Raw genomic sequence first — 15,682 nt, forward strand, 5'->3', positions numbered from 1 at the left:
TTTTTCTTTCCATATTGGTCCCAGTCTGTGATTCTGCTTTCCTTTGTTTTCGCTTAACTCTTCTGTGCCATTTGTCATTTTTGTCTCCTTTTTCTTTGCTTTCTTCAATATTTTTCAGGCTCTCTCTGTCCAGATTTAATTCATTCTTACTATCCATTCTTTAATTTCCTTCATCTACCTGTGGCTTTTCATCTTTTCCTCACCCTTGTTCTCCCCATGCCCTTCCTCTTATTCTCCAGTCTTTCTCTATTCCCCTTTTCCATCCAGCAGCTCTGCTTTCTCTCCCCTATTTCTTTCTGCATTCTTCCATCCAGCGTCTTCCCTCTTTCTCTCCCCATCTTTCCGTTTTCCCTCTCTCTCTCCCCATCCTTCCATCTGTTTTTCCCCCTCCCCATCCTTCCATCTGTTTTCTACCTCTCTTTCCCCATCCTTCCATCTGTTTTCTACCTCTCTTTCCCCATCCTTCCATCTGTTTTCTACCTCTCTTTCCCCATCCTTCCATCTGTTTTCCCTCTCTCTTTCCCCATCCTTCCATCTGTGTTTTTCCCTCTCTCCCCATCCTTCCATCTGTTTTCCCCTCTCTCCCCAATCCTTCCACTCTGTTTTTCCCCTCTCTCCCCAATCCTTCCATCTGTTTTCCCTCTCTCTCCCCATCCTTCCATCTGTTTTCCCCTCTCTCTCCCCAATCCTCCCTCTCTCTTTCCCCATCCTCCCATCTGTTTTTCCCTCTCTCCCCAATCCTTCCATCTGTGTTTTTCCCTCTCTCTCCCCATCCTTCCATCTGTTTTCCCCTCTCTCCCCAATCCTTCCATCTGTTTTCCCCTCTCTCCCCAATCCTTCCATCTGTTTTCCCTCTCTCTCCCCATCCTTCCATCTGTTTTTCCCTCTCTCTCCCCAATCCTTCCCTCTGTTGTTTTCCCCTCTCTCTCCCCAATCCTTCCCTCTGTTGTTTTCCCTCTTTCCCCAATCCTTCCCTCTGTTGTTTTCCCTCTCTCTCTCCCCCCAATCCTTCCCTCTGTTGTTTTCCCTCTTTCTCTCTCTCCCCAATCCTTCCCTCTGTTGTTTTCCCTTTTTCTCTCTCCCCAATCCTTCCCTCTGTTGTTTTCCCTCTTTCTCTCTCTCCCCAATCCTTCCCTCTGTTGTTTTCCCTCTTTTTCTCTCTCCCCAATCCTTCCCTCTATTGGTTTCCCTCTTTCTCTCTCTCCCCAATCCTTCCCTCTGTTGGTTTCCCTCTCCCTGCCAAGTTTCCCGCGAACGGCGCGAAGTCGCGACGCACGCAGCACCAACCCCTATTTCCGGCCGCTGCTGCTTCTCCTGTTGAGCAGCAGCGGCCGCTACACAAAGAAAAAGTTAAAAAAAAATTGAAACCTGGCTGAAACGCGGCACCCCGGCATTGTAGACAGCCATTAGGCATTGCCTGTTGCCCCACAGCCGCTCCTCCTCTTGCCTCTACGTCACTGCCCCTGGAGGAAGACCCCGGAGGAGCGCAGTGACGTAGAGGCAAGAGGAGGAGCGGCTGCGGGGCAACAGCCAATGCCTAATGGCTGTCTACAGTGCCGGGGTGCCGCGTTTCAGCCAGGTTTGAAGTTTTTTTTTAATCTTTTTCTTTGTGTAGCGGCCGCTGCTGCTCAACAGGAGAAGCAGCAGCGGCCGGAAATGGGGGCTGGCACTGCGTCCGTCACGGGGCGGGGGGAGCAAAAAAAAGGTGCCGGTACGCCGTACCGTTGCGTACCGGCACAAAAAAAGCACTGACCTTTATGCATAACACTACCCCTTTTAGTAGTGGTCCAGGAAATGGTCATAGCCACAGCCCTTTTCCAAGATGGTGGCCACTACTGGTTGCACTATGCAACTTCCTATTTCTACTGATGTTTATCTTGGATGGGGTCATGTGACAGGAAGTGATGTGAAAAATCCCTGACACCGCCCCCTACAGCCATGGAAGAATGTGAGCAGCTTAACCTTTTTTTCTCACAGGAAAGAAAATAAGCATTTTTCTTATTTTTATATATATATATATATATTTTTTTTTTTTAATCTGTTTGGTTACCTCCTGCTTGTAAATAATCATAAGCAATAAGGCATCGTTACAAAAAAGGCACCAGTACAAGTCGCAGGTTGAAAAAAAAATACATGCCTTGTAACAAAATACTATATCAGATGATACATGATGAACTGTACTAATAGATCGTGCTTTAACCACTTGTTTTTTCTATGGTAGAACAGAACAAAATAGAACTCCCAACTTCCTAACCTCCCTTCCCTTCCCTTCCCTAAGAACTACTATCCACCCCACCCCCCGTGTCTGGGTATTATAAAGCTAAAGACTGGGAAGTTAATGCAGAATTGTAATCAGGATCACCAGGCACTGAGGGCAGCAGTCTCACACAGCTCTTCCAAAGATTCTCATACTCCTGAGAAGGCCTCTGTAACCGAGCTGACAGGCATCTGCTCTCCCACTCAGCCATCTGCCTCATACTACCATACCATTGCCCCAAAGACGGGACCGACTGGCCAGCCCAATGCAGGAGAATTGCTTTCTTAGCTAAAATTAAGCCCAGCAAAACAAGCCTGCACTGACAGTCACTGAGACCCTGTCACAATAGATTTGCATTTGAGTCCATAAGCAACACCCCATATGTCCACTCAAAGGTATCGTCTAGTACAGTGATGATAGAGCTATAACTTGCAAGACCTAGACTGCAAGCAAGCAAGCCCCCACTCAAAATCCCTGCTCGCTATACTGGCAATCAGTCTGTTGCCTGGGGGCAGTTTGCAGCTCACACACCATAAGCAGACAGTCTTGGTCGAAATGCAATCTGTTAGTGGAAGGTATGGTCACAGCAACAAATCATGACATACGGTAATTTCTCAGGAACGAGTTATGAGTCGGATTCTCAGAAAATTGAAAAACCAAGTGGTCCATCATCAACACCACTATCAACACCGTCCGTGGTTCAAGGTGCAGAATAGCGCTAGGTTCAAGGTTTGTATCTCAAAAAGAGAAACCAAGTAGAGAATCAAACAGATCTCCGTGGACCTCTTAAAGCCGCTCCAAGAAGGATTTAAGCTCCTCCGGTGTCTCCATAAACACTACTGTTCTCATGCACCACACGTACTTTAGCTGGATATTGAAGAGAGAACTTGACCGCTTTGTTGAACAGCTGGGAGCAATAGGGCGATAACCACCTATGCAAATCCAATACCTGTGGTGAAAGTCCTGGAACAACATTAGTTTGGATCCGTGATAGACCACTTCCTTATGCTGCTGAAATTTGGGCATGAGCTGGACTTTTTCGGCATAATTAAAGATTCTAGCGACAACTGGATGTGGCCTTGTATTCTGTTCCCGGAGCACACCCACATGGGGTATTCTCTCGATGCATAAGCGCTGCCCCTGCATGTCCAGGCCCAGCTCCTGTGGGAGCCAAGACTCAACCAAGTCCCATAGCTTTTTCTTTGATTCCCTCAGGAAGCCCGACAAGCCGAACATTGTTGCGACAGCTCCTATTTTTCTGGTCATCAGCTCGCTCTTCTAGCTGCTTGCGGGGTTTCTCTAGCATCACTACTTGGCAGGACAGGCCCGAGGTAAGGTCCTCCTGGTTCAAAATTCTGTCCTCTGCCTGTTGAATACGAGCATTTTGCATGGCCATGCCTTCTTTAAGTTCGTCCATTGCAGCATACAATTTAGAGAGCTTATCATCCAGAATGTCTGCCAAATTTCTTGTAATCTCTTTAATTGCTGCCTCCTGCAGAGCGATCACTGGCAGCTCCTAGGATCCCAGAGAGCTCCAGTCAGACGCCACCTTAGCCGTGTGATTGCTCACGCACTCTCTAGCAGGCCTCGGAGTTTTAGCGGGCATACTAGCGTAATTGCTTGCTGGATCACCTCGAACCCCCCCCCCCCCCCCCATCAGCCCCGCTGCCTCTAGCTGCACAGCTTACACACATGGGGGTTTAGCATAGGAGGGTAAAAGCAGATATGTAAGCTGGTTTTCTATGCTGAAAGAGAGGAGATCAACCACCCGACATTCAGGTCGCAGCCATCACGTGACCCCTCTTATTTTTATTTCAAATGGATACCTTGTGCTTATTTTTAAGCTAGATTGAGTCCCAGTCTTTGCTGCCGCTTACCCTCTTGCTGCCGCACCACTTCTTTAAAATGGCTGCCAAGACTTCCACTGCTGCAAGTCTCGACAGCCATTTTAAAGAAGTGGTGCAGCAGCAAGAGGGTCGACAGCGGCCACGAAAGACTGAGAATCTTTTCTGCCCCATAGAAGCCACGGCCACCGGGGTGGCTTGAGGTATGTGCTGGGAGGGCCTACAGGGCTGGAGGGGGGAGATTTGGAGTCATATGTGGGCGGGAACTGTAAAAAAGCAAAGTTTTGTATCTAAAGCAAGCAAACCTATGAGCTGCTGCATCCACGTTGTCGTTCTTTATTGTTGGCATTTTTATTTAATCTCACTTATATTTTCAAACATGCCGGCTGTGCATATGGATGTACACAGAGGAAGTATAATAATGGAATAACTTTTCATAGGTAAAAAATCGTAATCAGTGTGTCATTTTGAGGGGCTTGTTAAAGGGACACTCTAGCACTGTTATATTTGTGCAGAGATTTTTTTTTTCTCTGGTAAAGGGCTACTAAAGCAGACATGTTATAAAAATCAGGTGCTCAACATTCAGAGTTTCTATTTATTGGAGTGGAGGAGTAGCCTAGTGGTTAGTGCAGTGGACTTTGATCCTGGGGAACTGAGTTCAATTCCCACTGCAGCTCCTTGTGACTCTGGGCAAGTCACTTAACCCTCCATTGCCCCTGGTACAAAATAAGTACCTGAATATATGTAAACCGCTTTGAATGTAGTTGCAAAAACCTCAGAAAGGTGGTATATCAAGTCCCATTTCCCTTCCCCCCCCCCCCTTTATTTACTTATTTATGACATTTATATCCCACATTAAACATGAATTAGGTTGAAACCTAGGAATATTTAAAAAAAATTTCCCTTTGCCTATATCAAAGAAAAACATGGCATGTGGGAACTTGCTCCTTTTATTTGGGATTGCAGTGCTATTTTATAAAAATGCCTTTTTTTTTTAATGCCCAGTTGGGTATATATACTAATCTCAACTTAGTTAAATATTTAGACGTATCATGGGTATAACTGAATTCTATTATTCTCCGAGGACAAGCAGGCTGCTTGTTCTCACTGATGGGTGACGTCCTCGGCAGCCCCTCCAATCGGAATCTTCCTAGCAAAGACCTTTGCTAGCTCTCGCGCGCACCGCGCATGCGCGGCCGTCTTCCCGCACGAAACCGGCTCGAGCCGGCCAGTCTTCTTTCGTCCGCACTCGGTACGGCTGTGTTTTTTGCCGTGGTGAGCCCCGGAGAGTCGACCTCGCGCGTCCGTTATTTAATCGACGTGTTTTTTCTTCGGAAAAGTTTCTTTTCGTTCGGAAAGTGCTCCGGCAACCCTCTTGGGTTTCTTTTGCCTCTTCCCGTATTTCCAGTTTTTGCCCCGGTAAGTTTTCTTTCGTTGTCGGGGTAGGCCTCTTTTCGGCCTCGGTCGAGATTTTTCTCCCTTAAAGTTTTGGTGCTCCAAATTCGTCATTTCGGATTTTGACTTCGCCGGCGTGATTTTTCCGCCCATGACATCGAAGCCTTCCAGCGGCTTCAAGAAGTGCACCCAGTGCGCCCGGGTAATCTCGCTCACTGATAGGCACTCTTCGTGTCTTCAGTGTCTGGGGGCCGAGCACCGTCCCCAGAACTGTAGTCTGTGTTCCCTCTTACACAGGCGGACTCAAGTAGCGAGATTGGCCCAGTGGAACGTTTTGTTCTCGGGCGCTTCGTCGGCATCGGCACCGGGGTCATCGTGTGCATCGACGTCATCAGCGTCCAGACCTTCTTCCTTGGCTGCCAGTGCATCGAGGCATCGGCCCTCTGCATCGGCGCCGAGACATCGGATAGCTGCATCGACGTCGGTGGTACCGGGACCTCGTCTCCTGATGTCGTCGGACGGTGGTGCATCGTGTGGAGTGCAGGTGAGGGCTGTCCATTCCCCTGCTGGTGGCGGTGAGCCCTCGGGTGGGTCTCCTCCTACCCTGAGGGCTCCTGCGGTACAGCCCCCCCGAGACCGACCCCCTTCGGCCTCGGCCCCGAGGAAGCGACGGCTGGATTCTACGTCCTCCTCGTCGGTGCCGGGGAGCTCCGGTGACATGCTTCGGAAGAAGTCGAAGAAGCATCGACACCGGTCCCCTCCCCGAGTCGGCACCGAGAGCTCTGGGTCGCCGAGGGAGTCGGCACCCAGCAGGCATCGGCACCGAGAGGACCGCTCACCCTCTGTTCAGGAGGTGTCGATGCGCTCCACTCTGGACAGCCCGGAACAGTCTCCACGCCCGGAACAGGTTCTGACGTCGACGCCTGCATCGACCTCCATGCCTTTCTCTGCAGCCGCTCTGAACGAGAGCCTCCGGGCCGTTCTCCCAGAGATTCTGGGAGAGCTGTTGCGCCCTACCCCTCCGGTACCGGCGGTGCTTGCGCCTCCGGTACCGTCGAGTGTGGCGCCGGCTGGCCCATCGCCCGGGGTGAGGTCCCCGACGTCGGTACCGCGTGCGGTGCCGACTGCGGCCACCTCCCAGGAGGGCTCCCCGACTACGTCGGCGGAGGGAGCTTCGCCGATGCGGGCGAGGGAGTCTACCTCTCGACGCCCCCATCGTGGACGTGGCTCCACGGAGTCGAGCCGGGCACGGTTGCAGACGCAGGTCCGTGAACTTGTGTCTGACACCGAGGGTGAGGCCTCGTGGGAGGAAGAAGAAGACCCCAGATATTTCTCTGACGAGGAGTCTGAGGGTCTACCTTCTGATCCCACTCCCTCTCCTGAAAGACAGCTTTCTCCTCCCGAGAGTCTGTCTTTTGCTTCCTTTGTCCGGGAGATGTCTACGGCCATCCCCTTCCCGGTGGTTGTGGAGGACGAGCCCAGGGCTGAAATGTTTGAGCTCCTGGACTATCCTTCTCCACCTAAGGAAGCGTCCACTGTTCCCCTGCACCATGTCCTCAAAAAGACATTGCTGGCGAACTGGACCAAGCCTTTAACTAATCCCCACATCCCCAAGAAGATCGAGTCCCAGTACCGGATCCATGGGGACCCAGAGCTGATGCGCACTCAGTTGCCTCACGACTCTGGAGTTGTGGATCTGGCCCTAAAGAAGGCTAAGAGTTCTAGGGAGCATGCTTCGGCGCCCCCGGGCAAAGACTCTAGAACCTTAGACTCCTTTGGGAGGAAGGCCTACCATTCCTCTATGCTCGTGGCCAAAATTCAGTCTTACCAGCTCTACACGAGCATACACATGCGGAATAATGTGCGACAGTTGGCGGGCTTGGTTGATGCTCTTCCCCCTGAGCAAGCCAAGCCTTTTCAGGAGGTGGTCAGGCAGCTGAAGGCGTGCAGAAAATTCCTGGCCAGAGGAGTTTATGACACTTTTGATGTTGCGTCCAGGGCCGCTGCTCAAGGTGTGGTGATGCGCAGGCTCTCATGGCTGCGTGCTGCCGACCTGGAGAATAGAATCCAGCAGCGGATTGCGGACTCGCCTTGCCGTGCGGACAACATTTTGGAGAAAAAGTCGAGCAGGTGGTAGAGTCTCTCCACCAGCGGGACACCGCATTCGACAAGTTCTCCCGCCGGCAGCCTTCAGCTTCTACCTCTACAGGTAGACGATTTTTCGGGGGAAGGAAGACTGTTCCCTATACTTCTGGTAAGCGTAGGTACAATCCTCCTTCCCGACAGCCTGCGGCCCAGGCTAAGCCCCAGCGCGCTTGCTCTCGTCAGCAGCGTGCGCCTCAGCAAGGCCCCGCGGCTCCCCAGCAAAAGCAAGGGGCGAGCTTTTGACTGGCTCCAGCAGAGCATAGCCGACATCCAAGTGTCAGTGTCGGGCGACCTGCCAGTCGGAGGGAGGTTGAAAGCTTTTCACCAAAGGTGGCCTCTCATAACCTCCGATCAGTGGGTTCTGCAAATAGTCCGGCAAGGATACACCCTCAATTTGGCCTCCAAACCTCCAAATTGTCCACCGGGAGCTCAGTCTTACAGCTTCCAGCACAAGCAGGTACTTGCAGAGGAACTCTCCGCCCTTCTCAGCGCCAATGCGGTCGAGCCCGTGCCATCCGGGCAAGAAGGGCTGGGATTCTATTCCAGGTACTTCCTTGTGGAAAAGAAAACAGGGGGGATGCGTCCCATCCTAGACCTAAGGGCCCTGAACAGATATCTCGTAAAAGAAAAGTTCAGGATGCTTTCCCTGGGCACCCTTCTCCCCATGATTCAGCAAAACGATTGGCTATGCTCTCTGGACTTGAAGGATGCCTACACACACATCCCGATACTGCCAGCTCACAGACAGTATCTGCGATTTCAGTTGGGCACACGCCACTTCCAGTACTGTGTGCTACCCTTTGGGCTTGCCTCTGCGCCCAGGGTGTTCACAAAGTGCCTAGCTGTGGTAGCAGCGGCGCTTCGCAGGCTGGGGGTGCACGTGTTCCCATATCTCGACGATTGGCTGGTGAAGAACACATCCGAGGCAGGAGCCCTGCAGTCCATGCAGATGACTATTCGCCTCCTGGAGCTACTGGGGTTTGTGATAAATTACCCAAAGTCCCATCTTCTCCCAGTGCAGAAACTCGAATTCATAGGAGCTCTGCTGGATTCTCGGACGGCTCGTGCCTATCTCCCAGAGGCGAGAGCCAACAACTTGTTGTCCCTCGTCTCGCGGGTGCGAGCGTCCCAGCAGATCACAGCTCGGCAGATGTTGAGATTGCTGGGCCACATGGCCTCCACAGTTCATGTGACTCCCATGGCCCGTCTTCACATGAGATCTGCTCAATGGACCCTAGCCTCCCAGTGGTATCAGGCTGCTGGGGGTCTAGAAGACGTGATCCACCTGTCCACGAGTTTTCTCGAATCCCTGTATTGGTGGACAATCTGGTCCAATTTGACTCTGGGACGTCCTTTCCAAATTCCTCAGCCACAAAAAGTGCTGACAACGGATGCGTCTCTCCTGGGATGGGGAGCTCATGTCGATGGGCTTCACACCCAAGGAAGCTGGTCCCTCCAGGAACGCGGTCTACAGATCAATCTCCTGGAGTTGCGAGCGATCTGGAACGCTCTGAAGGCTTTCAGAGATCGGCTGTCCCATCAAATTATCCAAATTCAGACAGACAACCAGGTTGCCATGTACTATGTCAACAAGCAGGGGGGCACCGGATCTCGCCCCCTGTGTCAGGAAGCCGTCAGCATGTGGCTTTGGGCTCGCCGTCTCGGCATGGTACTCCAAGCCACATATCTGGCAGGCGTAAACAACAGTCTGGCCGACAGACTGAGCCGGATTATGCAACCTCACGAGTGGTCGCTCAACTCCAGAGTGGTGCGCCAGATCTTCCAAGCGTGGGGCACCCCCTTGGTGGATCTCTTCGCATCTCGAGTGAACCACAAAGTCCCTCAGTTCTGTTCCAGGCTTCAGGCCCCCGGCAGACTAGCATCGGATGCCTTCCTCCTGGATTGGGGGGAGGGCCTGCTGTATGCTTATCCTCCCATTCCTCTGGTGGGAAAGACTTTGTTGAAACTCAAGCAAGACCGAGGCACCATGATTCTGATTGCTCCTTTTTGGCCGCGTCAGATCTGGTTCCCTCTTCTTATGGAGTTATCCTCCGAAGAACCGTGGAGATTGGAGTGTTTTCCGACCCTCATCACGCAGGACGAAGGGGCTCTTCTGCATCCCAGCCTCCGGTCCCTGGCTCTCACGGCCTGGATGTTGAGAGCGTAGACTTTGCCTCTTTGGGTCTGTCAGAGGGTGTCTCCCGCGTCTTGCTTGCTTCCAGGAAAGATTCCACTAAGAGGAGTTACTTCTTTCTGTGGAGGAGGTTTGTCGTCTGGTGTGACAGCAAGGCCCTAGCTCCTCGCTCTTGTCCTACACAGACCCTGCTTGAATACCTTCTGCACTTGTCTGAGTCTGGTCTCAAGACCAACTCTGTAAGAGTTCACCTTAGCGCAATCAGTGCATACCATTACCATGTGGAAGGTAAGCCGATCTCAGGACAGCCTTTAGTTGTTCGCTTCATGAGAGGTTTGCTTTTGTCAAAGCCCCCTGTCAAGCCTCCTACAGTGTCATGGGATCTCAATGTCGTTCTCACCCAGCTGATGAAACCTCCTTTTGAGCCACTGAATTCCTGCCATCTGAAGTACGTGACCTGGAAGGTCATTTTCTTGGTGGCAGTTACTTCAGCTCGTAGAGTCAGTGAGCTTCAGGCCCTGGTAGCCCAGGCCCCTTACACCAAGTTTCATCATAACAGAGTAGTCCTCCGCACTCACCCTAAGTTCTTGCCAAAGGTTGTGTCGGAGTTCCATCTGAACCAGTCAATTGTCTTGCCAACATTCTTTCCCCGTCCTCATTCCTGCCCTGCTGAACGTCAGCTGCACACATTGGACTGCAAGAGAGCATTGGCCTTCTACCTGGAGCGGACACAGCCCCACAGACAGTCCGCCCAATTGTTTGTTTCTTTTGACCCCAATAGGAGGGGAGTGGCTGTAGGGAAACGCACCATATCCAATTGGCTAGCAGATTGCATTTCCTTCACTTACGCCCAGGCGGGGCTGGCTCTTGAGAGTCATGTCACGGCTCATAATGTCAGAGCCATGGCTGCGTCGGTAGCCCACTTGAAGTCAGCCTCCATTGAAGAAATTTGCAAAGCTGCGACGTGGTCATCTGTCCACACATTCACATCTCATTACTGCCTGCAGCAGGATACCCGACGCAACAGTCGGTTCGGGCAGTCAGTTCTTCAGAACCTGTTTGGGCTTTAGGATCCAACTCCACCCCCCGAGGGCCCTGTTTGTTCTGTTCCAGGCTGCACTCTCAGTTAGTTGGTAAATTTTTTAGGTCAATCTCAGTTATGTCCTCGCCGTTGCGAGGCCCAATTGACCATGGTTGTTGTTTTGAGTGAGCCTGGGGGCTAGGGATACCCCATCAGTGAGAACAAGCAGCCTGCTTGTCCTCGGAGAAAGCGAATGCTACATACCTGTAGAAGGTATTCTCCGAGGACAGCAGGCTGATTGTTCTCACAAACCCGCCCGCCTCCCCTTTGGAGTTGTGTCTTCCCTTGAAATGTATTGTCTTGCTACATAGTGGACTGGCCGGCTCGAGCCAGTTTCGGGCGGGAAGACGGCCGCGCATGCGCGCGAGAGCTAGCAAAGGTCTTTGCTAGGAAGATTCCGATTGGAGGGGCTGCCGAGGACGTCACCCATCAGTGAGAACAATCAGCCTGCTGTCCTCGGAGAATACCTTCTACAGGTATGTAGCATTCGCTTTTTGTTTGGAATAATGTGTGGTATAAATATAAAAAAAAAAAGTCCCTTATTTCTAATATTCTTTTGCTATTGTTTTGGGTGAACCTGTGTGGTGGCAATCTCTACCTACTTGCTTCAGCCCATATAACGGGCTATTCTCCGAGGACAAGCAGGCTGCTTGTTCTCACTGATGGGTGACGTCCACGGCAGCCCCTCCAATCGGAACACTTTACTAGCAAAGGCCTTTGCTAGTCCTCGTGCGCCGATGTGCACCGCGCATGTGCGGCCGTCTTCCCGCCCGAACCGGCTCGTGTTCGTCAGTCTTCTTTTGTCCGCACTCGGGACGGTCGTGTTTGCGCCGTTCGCGCCCCTTAAGTTGACCCTCGCGCGTCTTTGAGCTTTTTGCTTAGGGAAAAAAAAAAAAAGGATATTGGAAAAAGACCTTTTCGGTCTTTTTCCCCTTCCCGTATTTCCATTTTTTGCCCCGCTAAGTTTACTTTCGTTTTTGGGGTAGGCCCTTTTGAGGCCTCGGTTCGAGTTTTTCTCTCCCTCTTTTTGGTGCCTTTTCCGCCATTACGAATTTTGATTTCGCCGGTGTGATTTTTCCGCCCATGTCATCGAAGACTTCCAGCGGCTTCAAGTGCACCCAGTGCGCCCGGGTAATCTCGCTCACTGATAGGCACGCGTCGTGTCTTCAATGTCTGGGGGCTGGGCACCACCAGCAGCCCTGTAGTCTTTGCGCCCTTTTACAGAAAAGGACTCAGGTAGCGAGATTGGCCCAGTGGAACGTGTTGTTCTCGGGCTCTTCGTCGGCAACAGCACCGGGGGTATCGAGTACATCGACGTCGACAGCGTCAAGACCTCCGACCTCGGCGTCGACTGCATCGAGGCATCGACCCTCTGCATCGTCGGTACCGAGTAATCGGAAGGCTGCGTCGGTGGTACCGGGACCTCCACTAGTGCTGATGTCGTCGGACGGTGGTGCTTCGACTGGAGTGCAGGTGAGGGCTGTCCATTCCCCTGCTGGTGGCGGTGAGCCTTCGGGTGGATCTCCCCCTACCCTGAGGGCTCCTGTGGTACAGCCCCCCCGAGACCGACCTTCTTCGGCCTCGGCCCCGAGGAAGCGACGGTTGGATTGTACGTCCTCGTCGGTACCGGGACGTTCCGGTGACATGCTTCGTTTGAAAAAGTCAAAGAAGCATCGACACCGGTATCCTTCCCGCATCGGTACCGAGAGCTCTGGGTCGCCGAGGGAGTCGGCACCCAGTAGGCATCGGCACCGGGAGGACCGCTCACCCTCTGTTCAGGAGGTGTCGATGTGCTCCACCTTGGACAGCCCGGAACAGCCTCCATGCCTGGAACAGACTCTGACCTCGACGCCTGCATCGGCTTCTATGTCTTCCTCCACAGCCGCCCAGCACGAGAGTCTCCGGGCCGTTCTTCCAGAGATCCTCGGAGAGCTGTTGCGCCCTTCCCCTCCGGTACCGGGGGTGCTTGCGCCACCGGTACCGTCGAGTGAGGCGCCGGCTGGCCCCTTGCCCGGGGTGAGGTCTCCGACATCGGTGCCGCTTGCGGTACCGACTGCGGCCGCCTCCCAGGAATGCTCCCCGACGACGTCAGCGGAGGGAGCTTCGCTGGTGCTGGCGAGGGAGTCTACCTCTCGACGCTCACACCGTGGCCGTGTTCCCACGGAGTCGAGCCAGGCACGGCTTCAGACACAGGTTCATGAACTTGTGTCTGATACCGATGGTGAGGCCTCGTGGGAGGAGGAGGAGGACATCAGATATTTCTCTGACGAGGAGTCTGATGGCCTTCCTTCTGATCCCACTCCCTCCCCTGAAAGGCAGCTTTCTTCTCCCAAGAGTCTGTCTTTTGCGGCCTTTGTCCGGGAGATGTCTACGGCCATCCCCTTCCCGGTGGTTGTGGAGGACGAGTCAAGGGCTGAAATGTTTGAACCCCTGGACTATCCTTCTCCACCTAAGGAAGCGTCCACAGTACCCATGCATCATGTCCTAAAAAAGACATTGCTAGCGAACTGGACCAAGCCTCTAAGTAATCCCCACATTCCCAAGAAGATTGAGTCCCAGTACCGGATCCATGGGGACCCAGAGCTGATGCGCACTCAGTTGCCTCACGACTCTGGTGTTGTGGATCTGGCCCTAAAGAAGGCTAAGAGTTCTAGGGAGCATGCTTCGGCGCCCCCAAAATCCAGTCTTACCAGCTCTACACGAGCATCCATATGCGGAACAATGTGCGGCAGTTGGCGGGTTTGGTGGACAAGCTCCCTCCTGAGCAAGCCAAGCCATTTCAGGAGGTGGTCAGGCAGCTGAAGGCGTGCAGAAAATTCCTGGCCAGAGGGGTATATGATACCTTTGATGTTGCGTCCAGGGCCGCTGCTCAAGGTGTGGTGATGCGCAGACTCTCATGGCTGCGTGCCTCCGACCTGGAGAATAGGATCCAGCAGCGGATTGCGGACTCTCCTTGCCGAGCGGAATATTTTTGGAGAGAAAGTCGAACAGGTGGTAGAGCAGCTCCACCAGCGGGATACCTCTTTCGACAAGTTCTCCCGCCGGCAGCCTTCAGCTTCTACCTCTACAGGTAGACGTTTTTATGGGGGAAGGAAGACTGTTCCCTACTCTTCTGGTAAGCATAGGTACAATTCTCCTTCTCGACAGCCTGCGGCCCAGGCTAAGCCCCAGCGCGCTCGCTCTCGTCAGCAGTGTGCGCCTCAGCAAGGCCCCTCGGCTCCCCAGCAAAAGCAAGGGACGAGCTTTTGACTGGCTCCAGCAGAGCATAGCCGACATCAACGTGTCAGTGCCGGGCGATCTGCCGGTCGGGGGGAGGTTGAAAGTTTTTCACCAAAGGTGGCCTCTCATAACCTCCGACCAGTGGGTTCTCCAAATAGTCCGGCAAGGATACACCCTCAATTTGGTTTCCAAACCTCCAAATTGCCCACCGGGAGCTCAATCCTACAGCTTCCAGCACAAGCAGGTACTTGCAGAGGAACTCTCTGCCCTTCTCAGCGCCAATGTGGTCGAGCCCGTGCCATCCGGGCAAAAAGGGCTGGGATTCTATTCCAGGTACTTCCTTGTGGAAAAGAAAACAGGGGGGATGCGTCCCATCCTAGACCTATGGGCCCTGAACAAATATCTGGTCAAGGAAAAGTTCAGGATGCTTTCCCTGGGCACCCTTCTTCCCATGATTCAGGAAAACGACTGGCTATGCTCTCTGGACTTGAAGGACGCCTACACGCACATCCCGATACTGCCAGCTCACAGACAGTATCTGCGATTTCAGCTGGGCACACGTCACTTCCAGTACTGTGTGCTATCGTTTGGGCTCGCCTCTGCGCCCAGAGTGTTCACGAAGTGCTTGGCTGTAGTAGCAGCGGCGCTTCGCAGGCTGGGAGTGCAAGTGTTCCCCTATCTCGACGATTGGCTGGTAAAGAACACATCCGAGGCAGGAGCTCTACAGTCCATGCAGATGACTATTCACCTCCTGGAGCTACTGGGGTTTGTGATAAATTATCCAAAGTCCCATCTTCTCCCAGTGCAGAGACTCGAATTCATAGGAGCTCTGCTGGATTCTCGGACGGCTCGTGCCTATCTTCCAGAGGCGAGAGCCAACAACTTGTTGTCCCTCGCCTCGCGGGTGCGAGCGTCCCAGCAGATCACAGCTCGGCAGATGTTGAGATTGTTGAGCCACATGGCCTCCACAGTTCATGTGACTCCCATGGCCCGCCTTCACATGCGATCTGCTCAATGGACCCTAGCTTCCCAGTGGTTTCAGGCTGCTGGGGATCTAGAAGACGTGATCCACCTGTCCACGAGTTTTCTCAAATCCCTGTATTGGTGGACGATTTGGTCCAATTTGACTCTGGGACGCCCTTTCCAAATTCCTCAGCCACAAAAAGTGCTGACTACGGATGCGTCTCTCCTGGGGTGGGGGGCTCATGTCGATGGGCTTCACACCCAGGGAACCTGGTCCCTCCAGGAACGTGATCTGCAGATCAATCTCCTGGAGTTACCAGCGGTCTGGAACGCTCTGAAGGCTTTCAGAGATCGGCTGTCCCACCAAATTATCCAAATTCAGACAGACAACCAGGTTGCCATGTATTACATCAACAAGCAGGGGGGCACCGGATCTCGCCCCCTGTGTCAGGAAGCCTTCAGCATGTGGCTCTGGGCTCGCCGTCACGGCATGGTGCTCCAAGCCACATATCTGGCAGGCGTAAACAACAGTCTGGCCGACAGATTGAGCAGGATTATGCAACCTCACGAGTGGTCGCTCAACTCCCGAGTGGTGCGCCAGATCTTCCAGGCGTGGGGCACCCCCTTGGTAGATCTCTTTGCAT

At 53.1% G+C, this 15,682-nt stretch overlaps 1 protein-coding gene across 1 annotated transcript in view; it reads left to right on the forward strand.

Moving 5' to 3' along the window:
- ARRDC1 (arrestin domain containing 1) overlaps positions 1-15,682 on the forward strand; it is a 221,975-nt gene that overhangs the window by 153,981 nt on the left and 52,312 nt on the right. The gene's annotated exons all lie outside the window — the stretch shown is intronic.

The sequence above is a fragment of the Microcaecilia unicolor genome, chromosome 6 (assembly GCF_901765095.1).
Source record: "Microcaecilia unicolor chromosome 6, aMicUni1.1, whole genome shotgun sequence".
Classification (NCBI taxonomy): domain Eukaryota; kingdom Metazoa; phylum Chordata; class Amphibia; order Gymnophiona; family Siphonopidae; genus Microcaecilia; species Microcaecilia unicolor.